The 11,356-nt window shown below is 45.0% G+C and overlaps 1 protein-coding gene across 1 annotated transcript in view; it reads left to right on the top strand.

Moving 5' to 3' along the window:
- The window catches only part of VSX2 (visual system homeobox 2), a 46,594-nt gene that overhangs the window by 30,126 nt on the left and 5,112 nt on the right, over positions 1-11,356 (top strand). The window lies entirely within an intron of this gene.

Genomic DNA, 11,356 nt, shown 5'->3' with positions numbered 1-11,356 from the left:
GCCTACCTAGCTGGGATCATTTGAGCCCAGTTTTTCTCCTGCCCAGGCAGGGGGTCAGGCTTGAAGTTCTACAAGGTCCCTTCCGACCCGACTTCTATGATTCTATGAGCATATCAACATGGCAGCCACCCCTTAGTCCATAAATAATCAAAATGAGATTTTCAGGAACTAAAGCTGCTAATCAGCTCCCCCTCTTCTGCTCCACTCAATATTTATGTCCAGTGAGTTAGAGACTTCAAGAGAGGAAGTAGGATGAAGGGAAGAGGAGCTCTCCAGAGCCTCACTTAAGGGATGGAAGGGAGGATGCAGTCCAAAGCAGTGGGTTACACTGAAAGGGTTGATTATCCTGCATAGGCTACAAAAATTCCAGTCAATTCACCAGCAATCAGTAGGAGAATTTCCTAGATGTGCCCTAGTCTCTGCCCAGTCCTCAGGGCAGAGATTTCTAGGCAGGACCCTCTCTCTTAATGTTGTCAGGATCACTGAGTTACCCATAATGCTGTGACCAGAAAAGAATAGACTGCAGGGTGCTTGAAGCTGGCTGTGTCTCTGTGTCTGGACAGAGCCATTAAACTTGTTCATTTGTGGGGGCTGAATCCCACTTCTGGCTATAATTTATGTACCCAAGCAAAATTCCAGGACTCCAGATCCACATCCCAGGTGTGGTGAAATGCCCACTGATATCAGCAGGAACTTTAATCAAGGTCTGGAGCAGAAACTGGCCTTTATGTGGTAGATAATCTTCAAATTATTGCTCTTATTAAGTACTTTGTCCCAGTCAGTATCATTTGGTAGGAAAAATATCCTTCCTCAGGTTGTGTAGTAACTTGTATTCACTTGTCAAGGTGAATCCTGGATTACCCTCCAAGTCCCCTTTGTTTTTAACTCATTTGTGTTGTGTCTGAGCCCTTCAGGACAGGGCTGTTTCTCACTTATTTGATTACAGTGGTCCCCTTGCTTGGGATGCTGGGAAAACAACACAATGATGAAGGCTTAGAAGTGGCAACAGTCTTGCTTATCCTAATCTCCAGCGTTAGGGACTTGCACAGCAGAGGACTCTGCAAAGAGAAAGCTTTTCCTCCCATAATTTTGAAATTAGGCTCTATTCTGCTCAGCCTTCCAGGTGAACACAGTGCTTTGCTATGGTGTCTTGGATAGTGGTTTCAAGAAAATGGTCAAGAACTAGGTGAAGATCTGGGACTAGATGGGTAGCCAGCACAGAGGGTAAGGTTTTGGTGTGATATGCTTTTCCTGCAAGCTTGTACTAATCAGGTGCGTTGATCTAAATCAGCTGAGAGATAACCGATGCATGGATCACTGTGCTTCAACAGTTAAGGGTACTGTCTTCTGGCTCAGTGCAGTCATAAATACCACCAACTACATCTCTTATTTTAATATCCATTAGCAGCAAGGAGTCACTTTAATGTTTGGGTGGCCCTACTACCTAGAGGAACTGCTCCCCACACCGTACCAGCCTCACATACATTTTTCTGGGTTTGATCTTGAACCAGACATTTTCTATTCTGGTTTCTAATTATTTTAGACACTGCACCATTCAGCAACAGCCTGTCCATGCTTCCTGAGAAGAAGAGCTAGATATCACTGGCATGCTGATGGAATTGTTTCTCAGTCTCTCCAGCAACCTCCCATACAAAATGACCAAGACTGACCATGGTGGGGTGTCATTGGTGAGAGTGTGTTCTGTCACCTATCTATCACTCCCGTCTAGGGTCTATCCAAGAAGAAAGAGAAAAGCCATCTTAGCATGACTCCATCTACCACTGTGAGGCTCCCAGAGATGGATTGGTAACACCAGGTGATCAGAGAGAAGGATGCTACCAGAGCTAACAGTAGCAGCATATCTGGTGCTCTTAATAGTTTATTAGCACATCCACAATCCATCAGTGTAGCCCGCTCTGTCTGCATGCCAGTCTAAAACATACCTGGAAGGGATTAAAAAGGTTGTAGCAAGATGGGGGGCGGGGGGACTATTAGTTAGCGTGCAACAACTATTAGTAATGTTCCTCTGAAGGAAGAGCCTTCAGGTGGGACTGTAGTTGATCAGATTACTAACAGGAAGTGGCAGCCTCTGAAGCAAAGGGGCAGATCATTGTTTGATGCAGTGCTGGTAGATATTTCTCAAGATATGTGGATACAGGTGAGGGACGTGCAGTTCCAACAAATTCCAGAGCCAGAAGGGAAGGCTCTTGCCCTTCAGTGCAATGTCAGTGTCAGTATCCTAGAGTCAGCTTGAGGATCTTTCATGATGGCTTAAGGAAAGCAACAAGGATGATGTGAGTCATGAGTCCCATGATCAGCCATGCAGGCCATGTGCCACCTTTACTACACTCATTTAACTTCATATCCCTTTTACACCTGCCATAGAAAGTGATGTCACCATAAATAGTGCCAATAATTTTGACATTACATTTGAATGGATAGCAGTAAAGAGTTTCCTGGTTTATAAAAATGCTGCAACCTCCTCCAGCAGTCTGGAGACTGGAAGTTTCAAAGTTAGGTCAGATCTTATCCCTCCCTGGGCATTTAAAAGTCCCAGTACCTGTCTAAAAGCCAAGTATCCCTGGCCAGCAATCAGGAAAATGTAAAGGGTATCAAGATCAGCCCAGGACTTGCCCTATTATTATGATTATTTATTGATTTATCAAGCACCAACAGTGTGCTTGGTCATGTGCAAAGAGGAAGACACAGCCCCTGTCCTAAGGGATTTACCATATAAATCAGACCCAGACAAGGCAGCTGGACACATTTGATATAGAGGTAGAGGGATCAATATCCCTGCAGCTGAGTTATTTTGATGACTCTCATTTTAGTGGATTAGTGAATTGAAAGCCCTTGTGGAAGAAGTGTTTTAAGGAGGGTTTTGAATGAGGGGAGGGAAGCAGATTGACTGGTGCACAAGATAAGAAACACTGCTGAAGAACAAAAGGCAAAGACAAGAGTGGAGGAGAATGTAAGGGGAAGACTACAAAGGAAGATGTCTATGTATGAGGAGTGGGGAATAGGAGGAAGCAAGACCTGAGTTGCTCCAGGACCCACAATATGAGGACAAGAATGCCTAATTTGATAACCCAGGCAAGAGGACTGTAGTGAAGGCATTTGAACAGGCAAATGATGAGTTCAAAGCTGCAGGAGAGGATTATTTTTAGAGCAGCATTTTGCAGAATGGAGGGGGCTGAGCTGGAACAATGAAAGGAGGAGGTTGCAGTAGTCAAGAAGAGGGATGTTTGATGTATCAGTACATGTCTTAGTAGCTGGAATTGAGAGGCAGCCAGCAGTCTTAGAAATGGTATAAAATGGAGCATCAAATTGGAGGTTGACAGTCTGGGTAACTGGTCATTCTCTATGTTGACAGAGTGTGAAGCCAGGAGAGAGTTTATGATGAGCTGTCAGAAATTCTGTTTAGGCTGTGTTTAGATTAAGGTGGTTGTGGGACACCTCAGAAATGAAAGGTACCAGATTAGACAGGAAGATGTTGGGAGCAGAGGTGGATCAGGGAATTCTCAGCATGCACATGGTAGGGGAGCACATACTCAACCTAGACAGAGCAGCAAGGAAGAAATCCATCCAGCAAAGCTCACTAGCTCTGTGGCCATGTCTTCTTGGCTGTCAGGTGCAGTATGTTATTCCTTCTTGCTTGCTTAATTGAGGAGAATCAGAGGCCCTTTCTTCTTAGGGGCTTTTATTCAGTCCAACATAAAACATAACATTTAAAACCAATATTATCAATCAGTGAAGAAAACTGGTAAAATGTCTGAATCTTGGCATGCTTGCAGGAACAGGGAAGACTGGCTATGAATTTCTGATGAGGTGGACTGCAGGGACCTCTTGATGGCAGTGGGCACATCTACGCAATCATTAATGCACCACAATTACTGCGCATTTAGTTTAATACTTCCTCAATGAAGTGGTAACTGAATGTGCACTACCTATATTTACTGAGCAGTAGAGCCAGCGCACGTTTTTTTGGGGATGGTTATTGCGCAGTAGCCTAATAACACTGTGTAGTAGCTTAATAGCATGGGTTTTGACCAGCACACTACTTTTCTTAGGCTACCGTGCAGTAAGTGTCTCATGTAGATGTGCCCAGTATCTCCTTTTTGTAATTTGGGGCTTTCAAATACACAGGTAGCTGCATTGTGTGCGTCTGTGTGTACACAATTGCTTGTGGCCCCCTAGTGGATGTATGTGTTTGTTAGGCTAGCATCCTTTGCTCAACCAGGTGTATTGCTTGAAAGGTCTTTGCTGAAACATGGTATCAAAAATGCTGAATGAAATCTGGTGATCACAAGTAAAAATTATTCATCTTCCAGGCTGAAGATCCAGGAATGGAAAATGCTTGGAAATGCAGCATGAAACTAATTAAAAAGGCATCTTCTCTGGTTTGGAAGGAAGATGCACTTCAAGGTCACATTCCCAGCCCCATGTAAAACCTTCCATTATATTTGGTTTATGCATGGATGCTGTTAGAAACAAGTCTTTAAAATATCCCTTTACTCATTCTAATTCCCGACCACATGAGTAACATCAAGGAAATCTCTCGTTTGCAAGCAGTGGTTCAGGAGTTCATAGAATAAACAAACCAATATGATTAATGCAAATAACCAGGGCACATTCTGTCTCATCTCCCTTTGCAAAATGAGAGAATTCTTCTGAAACAATTTACTGGTATGCATCATTAATAGTAATAAGAACTAGTTATCAGCTGGAATGCATAGAAGGAAACAGGCAAAAATAACCTTGTCTAGCCTTGTATTAACCAGGGATATAGTGTGTGGTACCAGGGTATCCTGGAACAATGGTAGTCCCCTTTACATGGTGAAATAAACACCCACATTTCCCAGGGTTTTGCAGATCTAATGATGAGGCCTTCTGGATACACATATTTGTGTGGGTTGTTACAAGGGGCAATATTGTGGCTCTAGATTAGTGATTCTCAACCAGGGTGCTGCAACACACAGGGATGCCATGATATCCTTTTAAGGGTCCCACAGAGTGCCATGCAATACTAGTGCTGTTACATGTGCAAACACCTTCATGATTCACAGGATAAACCCAAAGTTTTCAAGTAGGAATCTATAGTGTCAAAAACATTCTGACCTGCTGTGGGCTTTCTGAGTTCTTTGCAACAGAAAAATTGCTCTAGTATTTTTCTGTGGTTAAGAAATGAATGAAATGTAAGAGCTGGCATTTTCCACAGGGTGCTTTGAGTCTAAAGAGGTTGGGAACCACTGCTCTAGATATTTCTGTGACTTAAAGGTTGTGCTATCTACTCTAGATTCACGGTGTCAGTATAAGGCTTCTATCCTTATCAGGGGTCAGGAGCAGGTTCAGAGAACCGGTGGAGTTCTGCTCTCTAAAACAGTAACAGCGATTCAGTTGGTGTTCTCACCCAACTCTGTCAAAGATTGTAAGGTGACCTCTCAATATTTGCCTGTTACATGTTGATGGCAGGTTTCCAAATGTACTGAATCCTAGCAAAGCATGCACAGAAACAAGACAACTCTCTCATACCTGGGGAGAGTACTTAAGATTGAAAACCTCAGATCTCTACATTTGACAACAGAAAATCTCCTTATCTGGGAGCAGATCCTCTCTGCCTGTTCTTTCGATGGCTCTCATACTGGAGGACACACCCAGATATTCTGCAATCACTGTTCTGTTGTTCCATCAGTACTGTACTAGGAGTGATCTGCCAGATTGGCCATACTTGTGCTTTTCTTGTGGCCTCTCAACCCACCTACATAGAATTTACAGTTCCAGAAACCCAATTATGCCTTGCTGAGGGGGGACAAGCTTTTAGTAGTCCTTAAGTGTACAGTCATCGGGCTTTTTCCAGACATTTGCATATGATGTCAATGATCTCACCAGTTACTGCCCTGTCTCTACATTCTCCATCTCAGGAAGGGGCCTGGAGAAGGCATTTGTGGGACAATCTCAAAACCCAGATATCTGTAGTACCCTGGCTCCTAATGAGGTAATATATAAATGACATAGAGGGTTGTCTGGTGCTGTTAGATGTTCCAGAAGAATATCAGTAGCGATAGCCAAAAGCAGCAGTATGAGGCTCTGGTGAAAGAAACAGTAGCTGACCATAGACATAGACAGGGTTGGGAAATAGTAGACTTTTGGAAATCTTCTCTCTCAGCCATTTGCCCACAGCTGAGCATATGTGTCTGGATCCAGAGATGTATGTAGTTCTGGCTATGCCCAAGTGAACATGTGAGTAAGTAGTGCAAGGCTTCCTGGTATCCATGAATTCTGTCTCTCAATTTCTGTCCATCCATATAATATGTACAATCTTCTCCATCCATTTTCAGACTAGAATACTGGGAGTGGCATTCACAGCATAATAACCTACCGATCAAGCAAAAGTAATTGTCACGCAGCAACTAGCCTACTAGTAGTAAGATGTTAGTAAAGATGTAACTATTCAGAGTGATGGAGCTGAGGAGGGAGTTGGTGTAACCCTGCCGTGAAAGGGCAGCCCAAAAGTGACAAGGTCTCTTCCATCTGGAAAGATGCATTAGGCAGATATTAGGTAGTAGTACCGTGCAGTAGTGCTCACAGGCAAGAGGTTGGTGTGCCTTGAGGAGCTGTGGTTTCTGCTAATTTAGACCATACATCTCAGGCCAACACTTTTCCCTTCAGTCTTCTTCTAAAGCCTCTGTAATTCTGGAGATTGGGTCTGGAGGCATGTCCTGAACATGCGGTTCCCTTATGCAGAGCCCTTCCTTGGTTGCTTCTGAATCCCATACGCTCTCATGGTTCTGCACAGTTCTACCCATTTACATCTCTGTTCACTCATTCCTCTCTCCTTTTCCCATTTCCAGTCTGTCCTAAACTACAGATTCCCTTGTAATTCCAACCCCCCTCCTTTTTGCACCCTGTTTCCTCAAACCCTGTGCCCCCTACTTGTGCGTGGTAAATAATCTCTCCCTTTTCAATCAGATCCTTCCTTAATACAAATGTCTTCCAAGAAACTTTTGCAAGGTGATCTGCCCAAAAGGTATGAACAACAATAACTAAAAGCCATCCCCCATAAGCTGCATGTTGAGGTCAGTTTTCAATTGTGAGTTTCTTGAGGCAGTCTCCTTATTTTAGCTCACTGCAGAGGTGCGCACACAGACAGTTGGGTGACAATAAGTGGGATCTGAAGTGTTCATAGTGAACTTCTGCCTTGAGAAGCTCTCTCTCAAGATGTACGGATCCAAAAGAAGCCCCCAAAATTATGAGAGCTTTGCACAAAAACATCAGACATTCTTCAGTAAATAGAAACTAACTGGCTGGATTATTAAGGCAGCCATCAGCATCACATGTAGGTGCATATATATAAATTAAAAAAAATAATTAAATTCTTTAGTCTCCTTTTCCCTGTGAGTGTGTGTCAGATCAGCACCTATCCAAAGAGGAAAGATCAGAAGAAATACTACTGATGCTGAAAGCTGTGCTACTAGCTGAATAGTCAAACATAAAGGACAGTGTTTGGGAAATATTTCACTCAATGTGAGGAAATGAAATTTCCTACACAGTTGTCTATAAAACAAATTCCCTAGACCAAAGACTTCCAGAGGCTTGACTGGGATGTATTGATGCTTCTGCTGGTATGTAGCAAACTCAGAGGTTCGTAGCTAGAGGATCCTTCTCTTCTACTCAGGGTTATACCAATCACCAAATCTGAGCTAAGGAAGGATTTTCCCCCTAGGTCAGATTGGCATTGCCATGAGGTTCTTGCTTTCTGTAGTGTGGGGTATCATCCTCTTCCTAGGATCCTCTGAACACATAATAGCTAACTGCTGTTTCATGGCAGTGGCTGGGCACAGGCATTGCCTATGTTTCCCCTGCTTTAACCTATAGCATGTTATGTAGTTGTGTGTGAGGGTTTAAAGTGACAATTTTGGAAAACACTTTGGTGAATGGTTGCCTGAGCACGCAGGGGACTGGACTTGATGGCCCAGAAGACCCCTTCCAGTCCTATGTTTCTATGCCCCAAAGCTAAAATTATTTCAGGAAAGAATTCCTGCTGGTCCTTTAGGCACAGGAAACATGTCTTGGCAAAATCAGAAATATTATCCAGCAGTAGGTGCTGGAGAAGACTGAAGTGAGTAATGAGGATTTGCATAATGCAATAAAGATACCACTGAAGTTGCACAGTCTACCTGCCGGTATGGCTAACGGGCTTTCATTTTAGAAATGTCAAACTGACCTTTTCAAAGAGCTTTAATTTCATAATTTTCAATGATAACAAGTGATAACATTGAAACAATACATTCAAAACAAAGTACTTTGATAATTATCCATAAAACACATTTAATTCCTGCAGAATATCAGTTTCACTGAATCAGTTGTTTTCCAACAGAAGACTGTTCTCGCACAACATTTTCCACCAGCCCCAGTCAATATTGGTTTGCCAGCTGGCAGAATTTGCTGCTGCTGTTTCTGCATTGGCTTCCTCTCGTCTGCTGTGAAAAGGGGGATGCTTGGAGTCAGCAGGTTGAGTTCCAATGCATGGAGCCACCTAGTGGATGTCACAGACTGCAGTTACCTCACTGGGCTACTAAGGAACGGTATGAAAGGTGTGCAAGTGAGTAAAGGCGTGTGACAGAAGGTTTAAATGGATGCACACAAGGCAGGTTCACAAGCATTGGTATGGATGTGAGAGGAATGAGTGGGGAGCAGTAAAAAAAAAACGGGAAGGAATTAGGCATTGAGGGAGGAAGAAAAAAAATGATAAAAACAAGAGTGATGAAGAGTCTGTGTACGAGAGAGAAGGGGTCATGGATAGTAAGACCCCTTTAAAAGTCACAGTTAATCGACTACTTGCTGCATCTCTCAGAAGAGAACATCTCTGGCCAGCTCCGATCCTAGTGCCTGGTAATTGTTGACAAATGCCAGGGTAATCTTGGCACTCATTTACTGCAGAGCTGCGCATCCTCGAAATTGTTTAGATAAATACAAGGATGTTATTTAAATTGCCAGTCACAAAGGGAGATTTGCAGTCAGCTTCCCTCAGATTTTGCATCATTTAAGGTATTTCCATGGGAGGACAGGCAATATCTGCAGACAGAAAGGCAACTGTATCAGTTTATCCAAAGTGTAAATGGAAAGCCACCTTGCTTGGACCTGGCATAAGGAGATGGGGAGAGTGGAGGAAAGTGTTGCCTTTTGATAGTAACCATATCATGAGTCAGAGGTGCTGGAGCATAGTGATATTCACACCTGGCAGGTTAGAAAGAACCAGAACAGGCATTGCCACCTCAGTCTGAGCACTCTCAGTCACCTCCTGCCTTGCTTCCTTGCACTAAGGAAAGAGGAGCTAGTATCCCAGGAGTGAAAGGCAAAAGCTTACCAGAGAACAAGAACATGCTAGTGCCCAGGCAAAGATTCCCCTCTGTTCTAACAGGCACAAAAAGAGCCCTCCAGGCAAAAGGGAGCCAAGGCCTCTGGATGGTTCTTGCCAAGGGCTCTGGATTAAGAGCCATTAACAATCCAGAAATAGAATCATCAGAATGGAAAGGCAAAGAGTTTGTAAGTGTTCTGACAGTCTGCACACGAATCCTGCACAAAGCAGCCTGTGATTCCATGAAGCACCTGCCACTGGGGAGGCTGGGTTAGAGTAGCCCAGAACTAGTGCACCCCCTGCTGGGAGTGGGTAGGACTGCTACAGCTGTGTTCTTCCATACCCTGCTGGTAGAGGCTGGGTGGGACTAGCTGGGAGCTCCTTGCACAGCTGGCTCTTCTGCTTTATTCTCAGTAGCACTCCTGCTGAGAGAGGATGGGAGTAGGATAGTTTGTCCTGGCAGCTGCTGCTGCTTTTCATTTCCCAATGCAAAGTCCCCAGCTGGGAGAACCTGGCCCATATCATCTCCCTTATAACCTGCTGCACCCAGGCTTGTCCATTGCTGGTGCACGATGTCCACTGCTGGTGCACAAACACTGAATTTCTCCTGCACCAGTAACTGAACCTGTCTCCAGCGAAGACAACACAGGAGACTGGTAGGAGGAGAATGGGGGGGCACGTGCCTCCCGAGATTGGCCTCCGACTCAGCATCGCTTCAGGATGGGGCAATTTTTTTGTTGCACAGGTTGGCAGCATGTGGGGAGGCACTAAGCCGCAGCATAGAAGTATAGGAGTGGATATGGGGCTTTTGGACCACCCCCAGGTCCACCCACAAATTGTGCCTTCCCCCTCCCCCCTCCGACTCAGGAGGCATCAGGCACCCCTGGCAGCAGTGCTTCATACCTGGGTGGGAGCACTATTGCCACCATGCAAGAGGCAGCACTCTACCTCTGAGTAGTCCCTGCCTGCCAAGGCAGGAGTCTGGAGTTCACTGCAGACTTACCCTCTCCCCACCCCAGCCCCCAGGAAATCCACCTCCCAGCCTCCGGCCCAGCTGGCACTTGTCCCTGGTGCAATGAGCATGGCTCCTCCACAGCTGTTGGCAGTGGAGGCATCAGAGGGTTAAGCTGTCAGCTCTGTAATGTTAAACAGGTGTCAAAGGCGCCTCCATATATCTGCAGATTGAAATCAAATTCTTTGCAGTATAAAAAGATAAATTACCCAGGCGATTCCCGCCTCATCCCACTCATCAGGCCAGCGCCAGACGGCAAGTGATTTTTTTTTTTTAATGTGCTAACGACCTAATCAAGCAATCAAGTTGGAGAAGATTGCGGAGTGACCCCGAGCATCCATCTGCCAGCGAGACCCCGCCATTCATTTCCATTCCGCCATGTATTTCCCGGGAAAGAGGGGGAGAAAAAAATCCTAAACAAATTAACACCCAATTTTCCGTGAGTCTAATTAGTTAAATGAGGAGGTGTTTGGGGTGTCCTGGGGGAGGGAGGGGCTGCCTCTCAGAGAGGCGCATGGTAACTCCATGGCATTAATTAGCGCAGGTCAATGGCGCTGTTCCCTGGGGACCAGCTGCTTTAATTTCCCGTGATATTTCAGTGCCTGAGGCCCATCGATTCAAACTGAAATTAACTTATTTTTCAATCAGGCCCGGGCTGCCCCTGGGGCTGACTCTTCCTTTGCCTCCTTCTGAATAGACCTCAAGCAATTTTTCATCTAAAGCTGATCCCTTTCTACTGCGGGCAGGGAGGGAATCAAGGGAGGGAGGAGGGAGAATGAGACAAGAGAAATGGAAATCAGAGAGAGAACACTAATAGATTTCTGTGAGCCCCCCCCCAATGCTGCCCACATCTCTGCTTGCTGCTCCCCCAGGTCACAGCCCAGAGATTATTCTGCCAATTTTCAGAGAAGATGAGGGGCTTTTCAAACTGGGAATTCAGGGCGAGCTGTGTGGATCAACCCCCCTCCCTCCCCCCACCCTGGCAT

Source organism: Gavialis gangeticus, unplaced genomic scaffold (assembly GCF_001723915.1).
Source record: "Gavialis gangeticus isolate Ggan-Ray unplaced genomic scaffold, GavGan_comp1, whole genome shotgun sequence".
NCBI classification, from domain to species: Eukaryota; Metazoa; Chordata; order Crocodylia; family Gavialidae; genus Gavialis; species Gavialis gangeticus.
This window is presented reverse-complemented; position numbering and strand designations above follow the sequence as displayed.